The 20,414-nt window shown below is 45.5% G+C and overlaps 1 long non-coding RNA gene across 1 annotated transcript; it reads left to right on the plus strand.

The window, feature by feature from the left end:
• The first annotated feature begins 249 nt into the window (after positions 1 to 249).
• Positions 250 to 19,932, plus strand: LOC308594040. Its single transcript, XR_014011257.1, has 4 exons — positions 250 to 357; positions 1,499 to 1,662; positions 15,540 to 15,604; positions 19,717 to 19,932. It is a non-coding gene; the product is annotated as an uncharacterized lncRNA (long non-coding RNA).
• The last annotated feature ends 482 nt before the right edge of the window (positions 19,933 to 20,414 follow it).

The raw sequence follows: 20,414 nt of genomic DNA on the forward strand, positions 1-20,414 counted from the left end.
CCTGCTGGAATTTGCCTCTCTGCCCTGCTTTCCATCCTTCAGGGTTCCAAGTGCATTTTTATCCTTGCAAACATGTGCTAGAACCTTCGCAGGAGGCACCAGGGGCAGGGAATACTGTGGGAGTTTTTTTAATCAAAGGCAAAAGATTAAGCACCTCCTTTCCTTCTTTCTTTTACAACACCCCTCCATCAGGATTGCTCCCTCCCCCGACTGCTTTTCATTTTAAAGCTGCCAGTTGGGCCTCCATATTTGCCTCTTACGGAAGAGAGCACTCCCACTAATCAACAATGCTCCAATCACTGCATGGTGGTAAACAGTAAGGGAGGGGCAATATGCCATTGGCTGAACTCCTCAGAGGTGAGCATGGGTACAGACACCATACATACCTTCACAGATGTGTTGAACTGGAATTCAGGTGCAAAAAAGGTAAAGGTAAAGGACCCCTGACAGTCCAGTTGCAGACGACTCTCGGGTTGCGGCGCTCATCTCGCTTTACAGGCCGAGGGAGCCAGAGTACAGCTTCTGGGTCATGTGGCCAGCATGACTTAGCCGCTTCTGGCGCAACAAAACACCAAAACCAGAGCAGTACATGGAAACGCTGTTTACCTTCCCGCTGGAGCGGTACCTATTTATCTACTTGCACTTTTTGGTGTGCTTTCAAACTGCTAGGTTGGCAGGAATTGGGACCAAGCAGCGGGAGCTCACCCCATTGCGGGGATTCAAACCGCTTACCTTCTGATCGGCAAGTCCAAGAATCTCAGTGGTTTAGACCACAGCACCACCCACATGTAATATCAAAGCAGACTTCTTTACTTGCAGTCAATGCACCAGGGTAACATTTTGGGGTATGCAATTAGAGATTGGAGAGAAATTCAATTCACTACTCATTTGCACTTGAATTTACCTAAATTGCACATTCCAAAATTGTACAAGAACCAAAACACACAGCCATAGTTCGAAATTTGCACTTCTCTGAATTTTGCAATGCAGTTCTCCAGCTGAGTAGCATTCACAAAACTGCATATACTACTGCAAAGTGTGCATTAAAATGCATGTATTTGTGAAAAATAGCAAACACAAATTCATCATATGAGGGAGACTTGTTTAGGGAAAATATTTATATTAGGCAAAATCGCATGCAAAAATGTGTATATTGGGAAAATATGGATGAATTTTCACAGGGTCTTTTAAAAAATGAAAGCTGATATGGAAATGTAGAGAACTGAATTTAAGAATGGGGGGAAATGAGAAATTACACATCCCTCCTTGCAACCCACCTGTGTGGATAGTGTCATAATATGGTTTAGTCACATGGTGGCGCTAGACTTAGCTGGAGTCAGGAGTTAGTTTGGCTGTTCTCACTGGAAAGAGACAATAAAGTTCTTGCATAGGTTCCTGACTGGTGTGCTTCCTTAGTCTTCCAAGGAACCGCCATTTGAGAGTGGAAGGAAGACACTTCTGTAACATTCTTATGCACAACTCTCTCTTGTTTTTCCAGCTTACCTCAACCTGTTTACAGCTGATGTCAACACATGCACGGGATATGGTTCTCTGCCACAGCCAGAAGCATAGCAGGAAATTAAACATCAAAGATTCCACTTCAAAGCTTCACAAGTTGGGTGGATCAGTTCTTCCTTGGCAGGTTTGACATGAGCTCTGAGGGTAAGTTTATGAAATCACCTCCAGGAATAAAGCTTTCCAGTTGTTTTGACTTGCAAACAAAACCTGTTCTAAAAAAGCAGGCTTCTTCGATAGAAGGCCCTAAAGTGAAAAAGATGGGATCTGGATTCATGCGAGAGAAGTGACCACATACTTGTCACATGGCTACAGGGAAGCAGTTTATTGCCTACTGAAGGACCACCTTTCCCCATATAAACCACTCTGGATTCTGCATGCATCATCTGAGACCCATTTTTGTGTGCCTCCTCCATATGAAGTCCAGAGGATGGCAACATGAGAATGGACGTTTTCTGTAGCTCCCCATATGGGGCATGCTCTCCCCAGGGAGGTTTGCCTGGCAACTTCCTTATATATCTTTAGACGCCAGGCAAAAATGTTCCTCTTCAACCAGGCCTTTGGCTGATTAATATTCTACAGCCTTTTAAATGTGTCTGTGGGACGTGAGTGTGTGTTGTTTTGCTGTTTTGCTTTACTTATTGTCATGTTTCTAGCCTGCATTTTACTCTGTGAGCCACCCTGAGATATTATGATGAAGGCTGGTATATACCATATTTTTCGCTCTATAACACGCACCCGACCATAACACGCACGTAGTTTTTAGAGGAGGAAAACAAGGAAAAAATATATTCTGAATGAAACAGTGGATGTATGATTTTTGTGGTTCATGCTGTGGCCACAGACATGTGATCTGACAGTGAGTTTAGAGTAGCCCAATGCAAAAATCCTGAGGATCCATGTGGATCCATGCTTTGTAACCACGTTTTTGCACCACTGCGGCCCCAGGCAACAGTGGGTGCGTGATTTTTTTGGTGCAAGCTGTAGCCATGGACATGCTATGTGATCTGATGGTGAATTTGGGGTGACCCAGTGCAAAAATCCTGAGGATCCATGTGGATCCGTGCTTTGTAACCACGTTTTAAGTGGGGAGGGAAGGAAAAGCACTTAAGGGACAAGGAACACGTGTGGGGTGGGTGGAGAAGCATGCTGCTAATAATGAAGAAAAGGGGTATAAGGGGAGAAGGCTCCTCTCCTCTCCCACTTTGCTCCTTTAAAGCAAGCAGGCTCTGCTTTTCTCCCTCCTCCCTGCTCATCCCCGGCTTAGCGAGCTGAAAAACTTTGCTGCTATGTAGCGAGCTGAGTGGGGAGGAGAGAGGGACAGAGAGCCTGCTTGCTTTAAAGGAACCAACCGGACAGGAGCTGCTTACACGAGTGTAAGCGGCTCCTCTCCTCTCCCGCTTTGCTCCTTTAAAGAAGCAGGCTCTCTGTCCCTCTCTCCTCCCCACTCAGCGGCTCTTCTCCTGCTTTGCTGTTTCAAAGTGAGCCACGGAGGAGGGAAGGAAGGGGAACCATGGATCCTCTGCTCACGACTGCAGCAGATCCCCCTCCCCCGCCACCCGTAGGCATTCCCTCCATAACACGCACAGACATTTCCCCTTACTTTCTTAGGAGGAAAAAAGTGAGTGTTATGGTGCAAAAAATACGGTAAATCTAATTAACAACGACAGCAATACTTCCTCCCTGTCTCCAACTATTGAGCTAAACCTGTACACAGAGCTTCCACATCTGCACTGCCGCTGATACAAAATATATATATTAGTTGTGGGCATCATTTTGACTGTATCATTTTGTGTTTGTTAAGATTGTGACAATTTTAGTACATACACACTTTGACAAAGCTCTGTGGAGTACTGTATTCGGAGAGGATACAGTGGTACCTTGGGTTAAGAACTTAATTCGTTCCGGAGGTCCGTACTTATCCTGAAACTGTTCTTAACCTGAGGTACCACTTTAGCTAATGGGGCCTCCTGCTGACACCGCACGATTTCTGTTCTCATCCTGAGGTAAAGTTCTTAACCCGAGGTACTATTTCTGGGTTAGTGGAGTCTGTAACCTGAAGCGTCTGTAACTTGAGGTACCACTGTATTCTGTATGCAGTTGTTTTATCTTTGTTTTAAATAATTTAAACACACAATGTACATGCATAGGTTCTATCTTCACTGGAATGCAGAATTCAGATCATGCAGAGGAACCTAATGTGTGCATAGCTTTTTATGGAGAAACATAGGAAGATGGCTTATGATCCCAGGCCAGACTACTTGGTAGCTGCACCTTGGGGTGTATGTGAGCTTTCTGAGTGCAAAGATATTCACAATCACCCACCCTGGGAAGCATAAATCTGAAATGGTTGCTGCTTGACCAGTTGATTTTGCTGATTGTATAAACTGCTCCTAAGCTCCTATTTTTTCACATTCTGCCTGCACAGTGCAGTCTCATAGGTACGGCAGCAATCAAGTAGGCTCTTTGGCTGTGTACATTAAACACAAGGACAACTTTTGAGCAAGAAACGAGAAAAGAAACAAGCCTGCTTCTGTAGTCAATCTATGTAAACAACTCATGGGGAATAAAGATAGAACTGAAAGTAGATCTTTGTTCCATTGAGAATGTCTACAGCTGTGCATTCCAAGCCAGGGCTGCTCTCGGTAGTCACAGTTAGCTCATCGCACAAATTAAAGCACCACTGCTTTTTGCCCTGTGGTGCCATGGCGACACCATCTGTTGAGCCACAGCAATGGCCTGAAGTGTCGTGTGTGCTTTTGATTGTGTGGCAAAAATGGGATTTGTAAATTTTGCAGAAGATGGGGGAGAGATGGTACACATCTGCACTCCACTGGGACTAATTAATGAATGCAATTAACATACATATTTTTTGGAATGTGATTAACAAAGGAAGGGATGCCTGAAAAGCCCCAGGACTGTAGGGAATGGAAAGGAAAGGGGAAGGTTAGTTCTTTCTCTCCCTGCTAAGGTGCTCAGAAATACTGGTGGACAACAAAAGAGGTTTAAAGACACTCTCAAGGCAAATCTTTAAAAATGCAGTATGAGCACAGATAACTGGGAAACACTGGCCTGTGTGTGTTCCAATTGGAGAATAGCCTTTACCAAAGGCGCCATGGACTTTAAAGGAACACAAACTCAGGAAGAAAGGGAGAAATGAGCTAAGAGGAAGGCACATTTGGCAGATCCTCACCCGGAAACCTATGTCCCCACTGAGGAAGAACGTGTGGATCTGGAATTGGCCTCCACATTCACTTATGGACACACCATTAAGACCATGTCCATGGAAAACAATCTTACTTGGTGAAGAAGAAGAAGAAGAAGAAGAAGAAGAAGAAGAAGAAGAAGAAGAAGAAGAAGAAGAAGAAGAAGAAGAATGTTATGTACTGAAGTTCTCACCCTGGGCCAGCAGGGGGATACTGTAGATAGTTTTCACTCAGGTCCACCTATGCAAATAAGGGATTGTAAGTGACGTTCAGTGATTGGATAGTTACAGAAAGTTGCTACTGTTGCTTTGTAGTTGAGCTCTATATAAGCAGGCTGGCTGAACCCTTCAGTTCAGTTCTGTTCTGGCCTGTGAATAAACAAGAGCTGTTTGAAGAATCGCTGTGTCGTCTGATATGTTCACCCACAACTTAACAAAGAAGAAGAAGAAGAAGAAGAAGAAGAAGAAGAAGAAGAAGAAGATCATAAATATATTCATTCTAAAGGGACTATTTGTAATTCAAGCCTCCATGGGCACCAATGGGAGCTTCCCTTGACATGCAAATAGCAATGATGGAGAGCCTGGGAGACAAAGCATGAAACATCCTGTTCTCTCACACACCCCAGTCCCTAGGTTGCTTTGACTTCTTCACATCTGCTGCTTACGTAACAAACCAACAAAATGCACACATGTTTTAGCCTTGCATCTAGCTTGGCCCTTAAGGCAAAGTCACACAAGCATTTGGCCGCTTGGAGGCCAGCCTCTGCTAAGCAGGTGGTGTGCATCCACTGCCACCTGTGGGATCAAACTTTTGAGCATGGGGTGGAGATTCTAGAGAAATTGCACTTTCCCACATGTGCACAAAGTGAATTCTTTGGGGCCTGCACACAACAGCGTCCATAAACTGATGGCAATACAAGATGCAGGCTTCCCAATTTCCCTGTGGCAACATTGTTTCTGATAGCCACATAGCTGGACTTTTTGTGTGAAATGGGAAGTGACAATAAAGCAATAAGTGCACATGGTGATCTTGTGAGTGAGTGTTGCAGCTGCAAAGTGCAGGTTTAAACTATAAATGGACTAAGTGCATACTTAAATTGAATAGCATAACATGTATGCACCTTACATATATTTATTTATTTATGGAAGGTGTAAATATAACCAAGTTTTAATGTGCTTGGAGCAACTGGCATACTGTCTGCTCAAGACAGTAACAATCTCTCTTCCAAACCTCTCTCTACAACATTTACAGCCAAATTCTAAACCAGAACAACAAAAAGCTTCAAACACACTAGGAATATTAAAGCTGTTCTAGTTCGCAGAGAGGGTTGCCAGATCAGAAGGATACCAGAACCAGAGATTTCAGGGTCCAAACCTGAGACCTGGTAGGGAGACTGGTGAGAAGGATGGGCACTCATTGCCATATACCGTATTTTTCACTTTATAAGACGCACCAGACCACAAGAGGCACCTAGTTTTTGGAGGAGGAAAACAAGAAAAAGAAATATTCTGAATCTCAGAAGCCAGAACAGCAAGAGGGATCGCTGCACGGTGAAAGCAGCAATCCCTCTTGCTGTTCTGGCTTCTGTGATAGCTGCGCAGCCTGCATTTGCTCCATAAGACGCACACACATTTCCCCTTACTTTTTAGGAGGGAAAAAGTGAGTCTTATAGAGCAAAAAATACAGTAACCTTCCCACAAACAAATCTGAACAAATGCTCAATAAAGGTTTGTAAGCTTTGTTCAAGGAAATCAGGATGCAAGCCCAATAAAATAAGTGGTTGGTGAAGAAATTGTTCCCAGATCTGACTTGTTAATTCCTGCTTTTGGGGAGACTCTGTTTCGCACTCTTATTTTGAATCAATAAGGGTGAGGCAGGAATTCAAAACTCAACTGCATTCTTAACAACACCTGAACAGTTTTTCATCACACCCCAGATGGAAATCTCACTCAGTTTAGGGTTATTTTCCAGACAATGGTTCTGCTATCTTTGGTCATCGCCTTCCACAGAATGAGTTCCTTATCTTGCCAGGTCAGATTTCTGTTTCCTAGATTACTGCAAAAGGAAGTGGCTTTTTCTCTGTGAGGAATTCTCTCACAAAGTGAGCTTCACCTCCCAGTAGTGACCTGGGGCTGTTGAGGGACCTTTGTAAGGCACAGGAAAAGGAGTTGGCATTTATAACACACAGCTGGGAAGTTGCCAGCAGAACGGAGGTTAAAAAGGGGCTATGCTATAAGCCAGCGGCATGTTTGTACACTATGAAACTGGACTTCTCTGCGACCCATCCCCTCTGCAGGGAGGTGGGACCAATTCGGATGGTCCGCCCCCGCCACTTAATGGATCCAAATGGTTTCCAGAGAGTGGTAGGGGATGCTTTATCCCATGTTGATGGCCTTTCAGCTGATTCCCTGGTGGCCCGCTGGAATGTGGAGTTAACCAGGGCTATTGACTGTTTGGCTCCGAAGCGCCCTCTCCGATTGCATGGAGCCCGGACAGCCCCGTGGTTTTCCACGGATCTGAGGGCAATGAAACAATCGTTGAGACGGCTAGAGCGCCGGTGGCGGATAACTCATTCCGAATCTGACCGGACACAGGTTAGAGCTCAACGTCGAGCCTACCAAGTGGCGATAGCAACGGCGAAGAAGAATTTCTTCACCGCCTCTATTGCATCTGCAGAAAACAGCAGCAGGAGACTTTTTCAGGTGGTTCACAATTTAGCGGAACCACCTGCAACATCGGGGCCCAGTACGGGCCACATGTTCTCCTGCAATGATTTTGCAAAGTTTTTTGCAGATAAAATCACTCAGATTCGGGAAGAAGTAGACTCCACCCTGGGAGCAGGGCCGGGGCAGGAGAGTGCTAGAGTTCTGTCTAGTCAAGTTGAGTGGGATCAATTCCAATCTGTTACCTCCGAGGATGTGGACAGGCTGCTTGGACGAGTGAAACCAACCACCTGTCTCCTGGATCCTTGCCCATCCTGGCTTATAAAAGCTAGCCGGGAAGGACTGGGCAATGGGCTTCGTGGGGTGGTGAATGCTTCCCTCCGTAAGGGAGCCTTCCCAGACCCGCTGAAAGAGGCGGTTATTAAACCGCTTCTTAAAAAACCATCTTTAGATGCGGCCACGATGGCCAACTATCGCCCAGTCTCAAATCTTCCATTCCTGGGCAAGGTGATTGAGCGAGCGGTTGCCGAACAACTCCAGGCACGCCTGGAAGAAGCGGACCATTTGGATCCCTTCCAGTCGGGATTCAGGCCTCATCATGGGACTGAAACTGCCTTGGTTCCTGCCTTGGTTGATGATCTCCGGCGGGCTAGGGACAAAGGTGAGAGCTGTTTCCTAGTTCTGCTGGATCTCTCAGTGGCGTTTGATACCATCGACCATAGCATCCTTCTGGACCGTCTTGAGGGGCTGGGAGCTGGGGGCACTGTTATACAGTGGTTCCGCTCCTTCCTCCTGGGCCGTGTTCAGAAAGTGGTGGTGGGGGATGAGTGTTCAGACCCCTGGGCTCTCACTTGTGGGGTGCCTCAGGGTTCTGTCCTCTCCCCCATGCTTTTCAACATTTACATGTGGCCGCTGGGAGAGATCATCAGGAGGTTTGGGCTGGGTGTTCATCAGTATGCGGATGATACCCAGCTCTACCTCTCTTTTAAATCAGAACCAGTGAAGGCGGTGAAGGTCCTGTGTGAGTGTCTGGACGTGGTTGGAGGATGGATGGCGGCTAACAGATTGAGGTTGAATCCTGACAAGACGGAAGTACTGTTTTTGGGGGACAGGAGGCGGGCAGGTGTGGAGGATTCCCTGGTCCTGAATGGGGTAACTGTGCCCCTGAAGGACCAGGTGCGCAGCCTGGGAGTCATTTTGGACTCACAGCTGTCCATGGAGGCACAGGTCAAATCTGTGTCCAGGGCAGCTGTTTACCAGCTCCATCTGGTATGTAGGCTGAGACCCTATCTGCCTGCGGACTGTCTCACCAGAGTGGTGCATGCTCTGGTTATCTCCCGCTTGGACTACTGCAATGCACTCTACGTGGGGCTACCTTTGAAGGTGACCCGGAAACTACAACTAATCCAGAATGCGGCAGCTAGACTGGTGACTGGGAGCGGCCGCCGAGACCATATAACACCGGTCTTGAAAGACCTGCATTGGCTCCCAGTACGTTTCCGAGCACAATTCAAAGTGTTGGTGCTGACCTTTAAAGCCGTAAATGGCCTCGGTCCAGTATACCTGAAGGAGCGTCTCCACCCCCATCATTCTGCCCGGACGCTGAGGTCCAGCGCCGAGGGCCTTCTGGCGGTTCCCTCATTGTGAGAAGCAAAGCTACAGGGAACCAGGCAGAGGGCCTTCTCGGTAGTGGCGCCCGCCCTGTGGAACGCCCTTCCAGCAGATGTCAAAGCGATAAACAACTACCTGACATTCAGGAGACATCTTAAGGCAGCCCTGTTCAGGGAAGTTTTTAACGTGTGATATTTTATTGTATTTTTGGTTTTTATGGAAGCCGCCCAGAGTGGCTGGGGAGGCCCAGCCAGATGGGCTGGGTATAAATAATAAATTGTTGTTATTATTATTATTATTATTATTATTATTATTATTATTATTATTATTATTGCTGTACTAAATGGTATGTTGCTGGATCGAACACTGTGGAACCACGCTGTGATTTCAAGGAACGATTCATGAACATTGTTTGTCTTTGGAAGTACCTGTACTTAACATGATGACATGCCACCAAAACATCCCATCCTCTATATAGCATTATACCATCTCAGTATATGATGGGAGTTTTGTATTCAATATGTTGATTTATGAATGTCTTGTTCAATCATCCCTCTAATTATACCACAGTCGTTTCCACAACGACATCAGATCTTGTTTCACGTCTCATTTATGAGACAGGTGAAGCTTGGTGTCTGACCTTCACTAGTGTCTACCCACATTATATGAGCTTGATGTAAGCTATTAAGATAGCATTGCCTTTTGTGAAATCACATATGCTATCAACAAATGTGACTTACTGAAAGATCAGTAAATGTCTTACTTAAGTGCTTGGTAATAAGTTTGGAAAGATAAATGAGGGGGTGGAGATCACTCAATTTCAGAATCTGGAGCTCGGCTGAGTCATTTTGATCCCTCAATTTTCTTCTTTTTACATGTCTGGCTTTTTAAAACAGCTTAAATATCAAGAACACATAGCATAACTTTTAATTCCCCATAGACCTCAAATAATGCATCATTAGATACCCCTGGAAATGTTCCAGTAGCTCTGAACCATTATTATAATGGTATTTGAAGATCTCCTTGGATTCAGCCTTGATGTAATGTTGAAACTTCATCAATTTTCCTTATGCTCAAATATGAATATTGCCCAAAAAATAGTACCCAGGTTTATTTTGGGCCATAAAGCTAGTGTGATGGCCTGGGAATCCGATTCAGAGGCTGAACCGGAGGAATCCCAGCCTACACAGGAGTCCCCGCCTCCAGGGCCGGCTGAACTGGGGCAGGGCCTTGATTCTGAGGTGCCTACACCTGTGCCGGATCCTCAGGAGCAGGCACCAGGTGAATCCACTCTGGCTCCGGAGGTGGTTGAGGACTCAGTGCCTACAGGTGAGTCTCCCCCTGGGTCCAGTAACCCTTCAGCCTCTCCTGAACTGCAGAGGCTCAGGGCAGAGAGGTGAAGGGAACTGGTTTCTCCTAGGAGGAGTGCTCGCCTTAAGGCCAGGAGAGGCGGGTCTCCTGGGGGCCGGGACCGCCCCTGGCCTCAGAGAAGATAAAGGCCAGTCAGCCCGGTCCCAGGTTGCGGGAGCAACGTCGTTGATGAGCTGTTTCGGCCAGCATCCAGTCCTGTTCCCCCAGAGTTCCTGTCCTTGCCCGGCTTCTCGCTGTGGACCCTGCTTTGCCTGAGGAGGACTGTCTGGCAACCCTCAACTCAGGTCCTGGACCTCGCCCCACGGTAACCTCCCCCCTGGACCAGCACAGTTAGTTTGAGAACTGTCTTTGAGATCACAGCCGTTTTCACTTCAAGAAGATAAGCGGCAGCCAAATACATTTTACTGTGTGAAGCAAAAATCAAAATAGTGCACCCACCCAGACCGCATTCTTCAAACAGAAGTTGACTTGACTGGCAGCAGTTGAATTGTACTTTAGCACTGACAGCAAGACAGCATTCCCTCCCCCCAGCATCTGGGGTAAGGAGACTAGCTTAGGGGGCATTGGTGTCATGGACTGGCTGGATGCAGAGGAATGATAGAAAGCAACAGCTGGGGAACCCCCAAGGTAAGAAGGCTCAGAGCCAGGGAATTGGTGGTGGGACAATGATGAGTGGTCTGAGGGAGAAGAGAGATAAGCTTGGGAGGAGGAGGTGTCAGAAGCTGCAGGGTTCAGTAAACAGGAAGGAGGCCAAGAGGCAGAGATGAGTCAGGTGAAGAAGCCAGGATATCTCCCCCTCCTGCCGTGACCAGCTTGTGTCCCAGACCAAGATGAGTCAGGTGAAGAAGCCAGGATCTCTCCCCCTCCTGCCGTGACCAGCTTGTGTCCCAGACCAGGAAAGGTATGAAGAGGGAGGAGCAACGGCAGGCATGGCGAAAGAGTCTCAGATTGCTTGGGAAGCACCAGGGGAAGGAGGAGACTTAGGCAACTGTGGGAAGGTGGGGGCCTTAAGTTCCCACAACTGCCTCATAGGGGCAAGATCTACTGGGGCAAGTTGCTCACTAGGCCTGGCCTCCTGAGCAGACCTGACCTTGTTTCCTTGAATAAAGAGTTAACTTTACTGATACCGTGTGATTTATTGCTGACCTGCTCCTGACAATAGGGGGTGTTATATAGTGCATGAAGATCATGGCCACTGGTCCCATCACCTCCTGGCAAATAGAAGGGGAAGAAATGGAGGCAGTGAGAGATTTTACTTTCTTGGGCTCCATGATCACTGCAGATGGTGACAGCAGCCACAAAATTAAAAGACGCCTGCTTCTTGGGAGAAAAGCAATGACAAACCTAGACAGCATGTTAAAAAGCAGAGACATCACCTTGCCAAGAAACGTCCGTATAGTTAAAGCTATGGTTTTCCCAGGAGTGATGTATGGAAGTGAGAGCTGGACCATAAAGAAGGCTGATCGCAGAAGAATTGATGCTTTTGAATTATGGTGCTGGAGGAGACTCTTGAGAGTCCCATAGACTGCAAGAAGATCAAACCTATCCATTCTTAAGGAAATCAGCCCTGAGTGCTCACTGGAAGGACAGATCCTAAGGCTGAGACTCCAATACTTTGGCCACCTCATGAGAAGAGAAGACTCCCTGGAAAAGCCCCTGATGTTGGGAAAGATGGAGGGCACAAGGAGAAAGGGATGACAGAGGACAAGATGGTTGGACAGTGTTCTCGAAGCTACCAGCATAAGTTTGACCAAACTGCAGGAGGCAGTGGAAGACAGGAGTGCCTGGCGTGCTCTGGTCCATGGGGTCACAAAGAGTCGAACACGAATAAACAACAACAACATATAGTGCACAGAGCTCTGTCCCTAGAAACAATCAGATCCCAACCATGGGACTGAGGTCACCTGTATTCCTCACTTCTCTTGTCCTACAACAACTTGATAGGAAATGACAAGCCAAGATTCTGTTCTCATTTATGATTCCAGTCTTCAGCTTTGTCATCCAGACTTAGTTGCACAGATGCCATATTTGACCAGATGCAAAAATATGTGTACACCAAATACACTGTGGTTTGTTGTGCAGAAGAGAGACTATAAAAACAAGGAATGCTTATGATGATGTAAAGCTACTGTATACCTAATTAATTAGAAATCCTACGACTGGCGTATCAAATTAACAGAAGCAGCAAGACAGAACATGCTTCATAATAATGCATGCTATTCCATTTATTACCAGCATTTCTGCAGTAATAAGTAGGCAATCATTCATCATGTCATTTCCCATTAGGGCCAGGCATGTACGTGCGAAGAGCATCCAGGTCATGTTTATGCCAGTTTAACATGAAATGGAACAAAATGCATCACTCATATAATTGTCTAATAACTTAAGACTTTTATTGTGAACCGTTACACAGCTAGGCTCCTGAAAAAACATTGAATTCAACTGGATTTACGTTGTACAAATATGTGCAGGATCACAGTCTCTGTGTCCAGTTTCAAGAGCATTACATTCACTACACAAATAAGAAACAGTATTGCTCTTAAATGTATTTTCTTCTAAGTGCTTTCAGCCTGAAGCCCAGATTTTAGGTATAAAAGTTCTGTAAAAGAACTACAGTCAATTTTCGGTTGTCGAACGTAATCAGTTCCGGAATCCCATACAGTTTCCGAAATGTTCGACAACCGAGGTGTGGCTTCCAATGGCCCCAGGAATCTCCCTAACCCCGCCGCCGCCGCCTTCTTGAGGGCATGTGGTTGGAGTGGTTCCTAATCCCCAATAACCTCATGGTTGAAACCTCCATGGACCCATTGAAATCACTTGAACAAAGACATTTAGCAGCTGAATAACTAAAGCATGTATGCGTCTTGTCTCATTTATACTACCATGGAACAAAGGAAGCCTCATATTCATATATTCTTTTAAATTCCAAACGATCCAATCTTCTAATAATAAACATAGATTTCTGTCTCTCTCACTATATTGCCTCTGGATTTCAACCTACATTTTGATATTTGATGCTACACGCGACTGGTAACTGGGTTTTGTTTTTGTTTTTCTCATGTCAGGCAGAAGTGCAAATATTAGTTACTGAGGTTTAATTTCATGCCTGCTTGGAACAGTGGCAACACTAACTATCAGTTTTGTCTTGTTTTGTTATATATTATCAAAGGAACTGGCTGAGAATGAATCATAGAATCATGGAATTGTAGAGTTGGAAGGGACCTCAAGGGTTTTCTAGTCTAACCTCCTGCAATGCAGAAATCTCGACTAGATTGTCCATGACAGATGACCATCCAACCTCTGCTTAAAAACCTCCAAGGAAGGAGAGTTCACAAGCTCCCAAGGGAATCCATTCCACCATCAAACAGCTCTTACTGTCCGAAAGTTCTCCCTCGTGTTTAGTTGGAATCTCCTTTCTTCCATGTGACGGCCCTAAAGATATTTGAAGATAGCTATCATATCTCCTCTCAGTCTCCTCTTTACCAGGCTAAACATACCCAACTCCCTCAGCCGCTCCTCATAAGGCTTGGTTTCCAGACCCTTGATCATTTTAGTTGCCCTCCTGGCTTCCCGGCCAAGGGGTCTTAGGATTTCGACAACAACGACAAGTCTGCTATGTAAAACGTAAAGCAGGTTTGCAGTGATGGAAGTCATAGTCCAAAACTTCTAGAGGGTGCCAGGCTGACAAAAGTCGCAACAATATATTTCCTGCACCATTAATGAAGCTATAAGGAAGATGGCTAGTGAACATGTACAGTTGGCCTTCCATTACCACCCTGCTCTTAACAAATTAAGCCCCCAGTCTTTTAGCTCTGCCTTCTATTATTTCTACATCTCACTGATTTGAGTAGCAAGATTGAACCAACAGCTAAAAACAGCCAAAGCTCTATACATTAGCAGTCTTCAAGATGTAAACAAACCCTTTAATTAGCAGACACATGGGTTGTTAGGGTGCCCTCAAGAACAGCTAGATTGTCTCAGCAGCCTCTTTCCTCCCTTCTGCCTTTGCTCTCAGCTTGGGGCTACTCTTCTGGCTGGCTGGTTTCTTTTCATAGGCTTGAAATAATGGTTTGAAGTAAAAATGGAATGAGCAGAGATGTTCTGAGCAGAAAAGGGGGGAGTGAAGCTTTACTACATGCAGAAATAAATGGCAGCTCCATGCTTCCTTATTTGGTACAGTGGGACCTCAGGTTAAGTACTTAATTCATTCCGGAAGTCCGTTCTTAACCTGAAACTCTTCTTAACCTGAAGCACCACTTTAGCTAAGGAGGCCTCCTGCTGCTGCCGCGCCGCCAGAGCATGATTTCTGTTCTCATCCTGAAGCAAAGTTCTTAACCTGAGGTAATATTTCTGGGTTAGCAGAGTCTGTAGCCTGAAGCGTATGTAACCTGAAGTGTATGTAACCCGAGGTACCACTGTACTGAGCCCCATGGAATCCCACAATGCATAGCATTGCATTGGGCTTAACCGTGAAGCTTGGCAGATAATCTTCTGCAGTCACTCACACTTTACCTCACGGACATATTGTTTTGAGGATGAAACAAAAAAAGCAACCCCTTTGGATTCTGGGTTGCCGCTTTTCTTTGTGGGGTTGCAAGTATATCCTCACAGGCATAAAGCTTTGTTTGTTTCCTTCGATGAATGCTGAGCTGTGGTGGAACTGTGACATCAACACAATACCATTGGCTGTAAGCCCCAATTCAAGTGTTAAGGAGGCCGAAGACTAAGAAACTGTACAGCTCATCTTCCTCTCCACACCAAAGTGAAAAAAAGTCTCTCCCCTGTTGAAATAGAGGCTATTTGCAAACTGCCACCTCGGCACAGCATCTCTTGCCCCCTCCTGCTCCACCCCCACCAACTACTTTCCAATCCAGCTGCGGTGAGCGGGTGGGGAGCAGCCTGGGAATTTGGTTTGGCTTCACGTTAGACTGCCTGAACATTATATATGGGCTTGATCTGTATGCATTAGATAGTTCTATAGAAACTGTACTTTGACATAATGCTTTCCAGATGACTCACCGTCTCATTTTTTGAAGGGCTGTGTAGCTTAGCATTTCTGCCCAGCTCGGATTAAATCCAGAGCTTCCTTGAAATTTTTCTCTTCTACTATGTTCTCTGTACATTCTCCATACATTTGCAACAAAACAATAACGTGATGTGCTTTCAAATGCAGCCTGTGATAAACTATGAGAATGCTTCTCTAGATGGCAGGAAGAGGAAAGCATGAATGAAGCTAAGGTGAGAACCCTCAAAGATGTTCCCGCACCACTCCCTCTGCCCCACCTCTAAATTGTCAACTTGTGTTTTAGTTCTTCTTTATGCATATGGGATGCGGGTGGCGCTGTGGGTTAAACCACAGAGCCTAGGACTTGCCGATCAGAAGGTGGGTGGTTCGAATCCCCGCAACAGGCTGAGCTCCCGTTGCTCGGTCCCTGCTCCTGCCAACCTAGCAGTTTGAAAGCACGTCAAAGTGCAAGTAGATAAATAGGTACCGCTCTGGCAGGAAGGTAAACAGCGTTTCCGTGCGCTGCTCTGGTTCACCAGAAGCAGCTTAGTCATGCTGGCCACATGACCCGGAAGCTGCACGCCGGCTCCCTCGGCCAATAAAGCAAGATGAGAACCCCAACCCCAGAGTCGGTCATGACTGGACCTTTACCTTTTTATTCATATCAAGCAAAAACCAAAAAAGGCATCCATAAACATTAACAAATTGAACATGGTACACAACCGAGGTTTCTAGAACAATACACACAATTTTTCTTTTTTCTGCTAGGTCTACAAGTGACATGCCAATAAATGAGAAACACTCTGCCAGTCATTGACAAACAAGAATATTTGTCAAAGAGATAGGAATAAAAACAATGTTACTGAAACAATTCATATCAAATGCCTCCCAATTTGTCACTAGTGTGTAGATCAGGCATAGGCAAACTCGGCCCTCCAGATGTTTTGGGACTACAAGTCCCATCAACCCTAGCTAACAGGACCAGTGGTTGGGGATGATGGGAGTTGTAGTCCCAAAACATCTGGAGGGTCGAGTTTGCCTATGCCTGGTGTAGATGGCTGCTTAGTGAAGGCTTCTCAAGATGTATAATTTTAAAAGGAGTCCCAAATCATATAAAATAAATCTGGGTCTCCAGACCCTCACATAGTTTCAGTTGGTGTGTTATCTTCCCTAATATGGCAATATTCCAGAGGGACTGATATCATACTCAAGTGCCAAGTTCTGCACACTTTTCCAGTGATGTGGCGAGGCAGACTACTGAGATGTTTAGCAAGATACCCATGTTGTCCTCCTCATCAAAGATGTTCGAAAATATTGATTGTAGCCTCAATAATGCATTTTCTTGCAGTATATTTCATACTTCCTGGTATAAATTTGTCCAGAAATCAGCAGTGAAGTTGCACTCCCACCAGAGGTGGATGCAAGTGCCTCTTCTGCACCCACAACCCCTCCAGCATGTTAGGCCAAACTTCTCAAACATGTTATATGACTGTACAGGCATACAATACCATCTGTGCATACTATTCAAGGAATTATCCTTGGTATATGCTGAAAGTGATCTAAATGCTCTCAAGTTCCAGACGCTATTTCTGTGATTTGCTTGTATATCTAATCCAGGGGTAGGCAACTTAAGGCCTTCTCAATCTGGCTCGCAGACGGTCCAGGAATCAGCGTGTTTTTACATGAGTAGAATGTGTTCTTTTATTTAAAATGCATCTCTGGGTTATTTGTGGGGCATAGGAATTCATTTACATTTTTTTCCAAAATATAGTCCGACCCACCACATGGTCTGAGGGATGGTGGACCGGCCCACAGTTGAAAAAGGTTGCTGACCCCTGTTCTAATCTAATACTTCCTACTTCCCAGATCGCTGTAAGAATAGTTGCAGGGTCCAGAGATGAATCAATTAAAATTGTATAAATTGCAACTTAGCATCCCCTCTCCTTGCAGCTGATGGAATCTGTGGGTGGGGGGTCCCCAAACCTTACGATGAATCAGTAGGTTGCAGGTGGCCCCCTTTCTGCTCCTTTGTGGCTCTCTGTTTGTTGCACAACAGAAGACCCTGGCGGAAGTGGTGTTTTTGTTCTCTCTCTTAAGGGAGTACATACTGCAATAAACTCTCTCTCTCTCTCTCTCTCTCTCTCTCTCACACACACACACACACACACACACACACACACACACACACAAAATATTGACACTTGGAGCAAAACAAGGCTAAACATTCCAGGGACATTCCAAGTTATTGCTGAGAATTCCAGGTTTACTGCTCAGATAGTCAGTGTGTCCCTCCCAACAGCTCCCGGTTGGAAATGCAGGCCAGCTCTGAAGCACTTCTAAAGCGGTATTCCAGAGGGGAAGGAAAGTGTAAATGATTGATGCTGCTAGCCGAGGAAACAAGGGGAACGGGGCTTATCAATGCTCTTTTATGATTTCAACAAACCTCTTGCTCCAAAGCAGTTCCAGTACTGGTCAAATCCACATTGAAAGCACTCTCATAACACTTTAACTGCCGTGGCTTTCCCCGAAGAACCGTGGGAGCAGTAGTTTTTTAAGAGTGCTGGGACCTCTGTGAGGGGTCTCCCAACAGCTCTGAGTACCTTCAACAAGCTACAATTCCCAAGATTCTTGGAAGGGGGAAGTCACGGCTGTTAAAATGTTATGAAAGTGCTTTACATTTCATGCAACAAGTCCCTCTTCTTAAGCCTTGAATTATTATTATTATTATTATTATTATTATTATTATTATTATTATTATGCTACCCATCTAACTCTTGAGTGGCTTCCAACAAATTAAAGCATCAAACACAGTAAAACATCAAACATTAAAAACTTCCCTATACAGTGGTACCTCAGGTTAAGTACTTAATTCGTTCCGGAGGTCCGTACTTAACCTGAAACTGTTCTTAACCTGAAGCACCACTTTAGCTAATGGGGCCTCCTGCTGCTGTCGCGCCGCCGGAGCACGATTTCTGTTCTCATCCTGAAGCAAAGTTCTTAATATTTCTGGGTTAGTGGAGTCTGTAACCTGAAGCGTATGTAAGCCGAGGTACCACTGTATATATTGCCAAAATTGCTTCTTAGCAGTTTACAGGAATAAAACCAGTTGCAACACATGCACACTAGAACAATTCCATCGAAATACCACAACATCCGTAATTAAAATGTGCAATAATGCAAGCCCATTAAGATGGAACAACAGTTAAAACATCAATTAAAAGCATAGGAGCCCTGTTCTCTTTTGCATCTGGAAACCCCCGACATCATTCCAATGGTTCTTATTAAGGGTCGGGCTTTAGGGCCGAACTCCAGAACCCCAAAATGAGTAAGGAGGAAAGGAAGTGAGCAGGCCTGACTGACCACATTTTGAACTACATGAAGTAATATACATTACCATCTGAAGTGGGGGGCAGGAGGTGGTCGTGTCATCATAAAACTATTAAGCCCAGAATCTAAGATTACTGCATTTCACCTCTGCCTCCCTCCCCATCTCCCACCCCAAGTTGTTCTTGGGGATGAACTGCTAATCTGAGTTCTGTCTGGCGCTAAATCATGCTGAATTGTTGGGCTTTTCAAAACTATGGTTGAAATAGCAGAGCTTATTAACAGGAAGCCCAGAGGAAGAATGACGAAACGACTGCATGTCAGGGCTTGGACATTTTTTTTCAGCAACGGGTTCTCAAAAATGACTGGTTCTGGTTTTGGTTATGAGTCCCTCTGAGCAGAAACCATTACAAATGCCTTGAGGTCTGTCAAAATAAAAGTCCTTCTTGGGTGAGTGGGTGGGGGACATTTTTGATGCAGAAGTACCTCTTACTATGGCAGTGGCGTAGCGTGGGTTGTCAGCACCCGGGGCAAGGCAAGTAATTTGCGCCCCCTAACCCGGTAGAGGCAGAGAGCTGCGAGTGCGATTGCGCCCCCCCCCCGATGTTGCGCCCTGTGCGGCCGGCCCCCCCTGCACCCCCCACGCTACGCCACTGTACTATGGTTTTCTGAGTCTCTTCCATTCATCCTCTCGGTTTTTCTAAGTTAAGATTTCTGCATAATCACAAACTGAGGATGTCATGCAGCTTCCCCTCACATTTTTCTTCCTGGTTTTCCTGAGGGCTACTTTCAGTTTCCAGATGAATGGTTACTTTGCCTCCTTTTTTAACTAATGGCTTTTTAAATAAAAACTCTAAGAGATCCACTTTGGCTCTCAGTGTTGCGGTGCTCAAAACTAGCCTCCCCTAGCCTTCTACCTCAATCCCTATTGTTTGTTTGGCTGTGTTGGAAATCACTCAGCTTCTCGCATACTTTTGCAATGCTTTGCATTTGTTTACATGCTTATTTATTTGTTTGACAGGAAGGGTGCTTCCAGATAGTTGCCATTTTTGAGGGAATGCCTGTCATGTACCAGAAAATCCAGGTTGCACAGGTAGAGTCTTGCACAACAAATCCTCTTCCCTAAAGGAGCAGACTTTTTGCAAGAAGGAAAGTGACAGGAAAATGCACTCAAAAGTGTGGGTTAGCACTTGCTTTGCGACGGAAAGGAAACTGTCAGCATGATCAGGAACATACCAGAGAGGAAATCCTATTGAACTCAGTGGGACTTTGTTCTGAGTGAAAATGCTTGGGATTACAGTATAAGGCTGCAGAGTCTTTACCCAGTTACCTGGAAGTGAGCTCCATTGAATCCAGTGGGACTCACTTCTAAGTAGACGGTGAAAGGCTCCATTTACAATAAAGGAATCAACACTCTGCTTGTTTCCTTAAAAAATTGCTGGCTGCTGAAGCACTGCAATTAAATAATTTAGTCTTTGGTGACATTTTCCTTCAAAATTGTAGGATGAGAAGAGGAGGAGGAGGAGGAGGAGGAGGAGGAGGAGGAGGAGGAGTTTGGATTTGATATTCCGCTTTATCACTACCCTAAGGAGTCTCAAAGCGGCTAACATTCTCCTTTCCCTTCCTCCCCCACAACAAACACTCTGTGAGGTGAGTGGGGCTGAGAGACTTCAGAGAAGTGTGACTGGCCCAAGGTCACCCAGCAGCTGCATGTGGAGG

The sequence above is a fragment of the Podarcis bocagei genome, assembly GCF_964188305.1.
Source record: "Podarcis bocagei genome assembly, chromosome: 8".
NCBI classification, from domain to species: domain Eukaryota; kingdom Metazoa; phylum Chordata; class Lepidosauria; order Squamata; family Lacertidae; genus Podarcis; species Podarcis bocagei.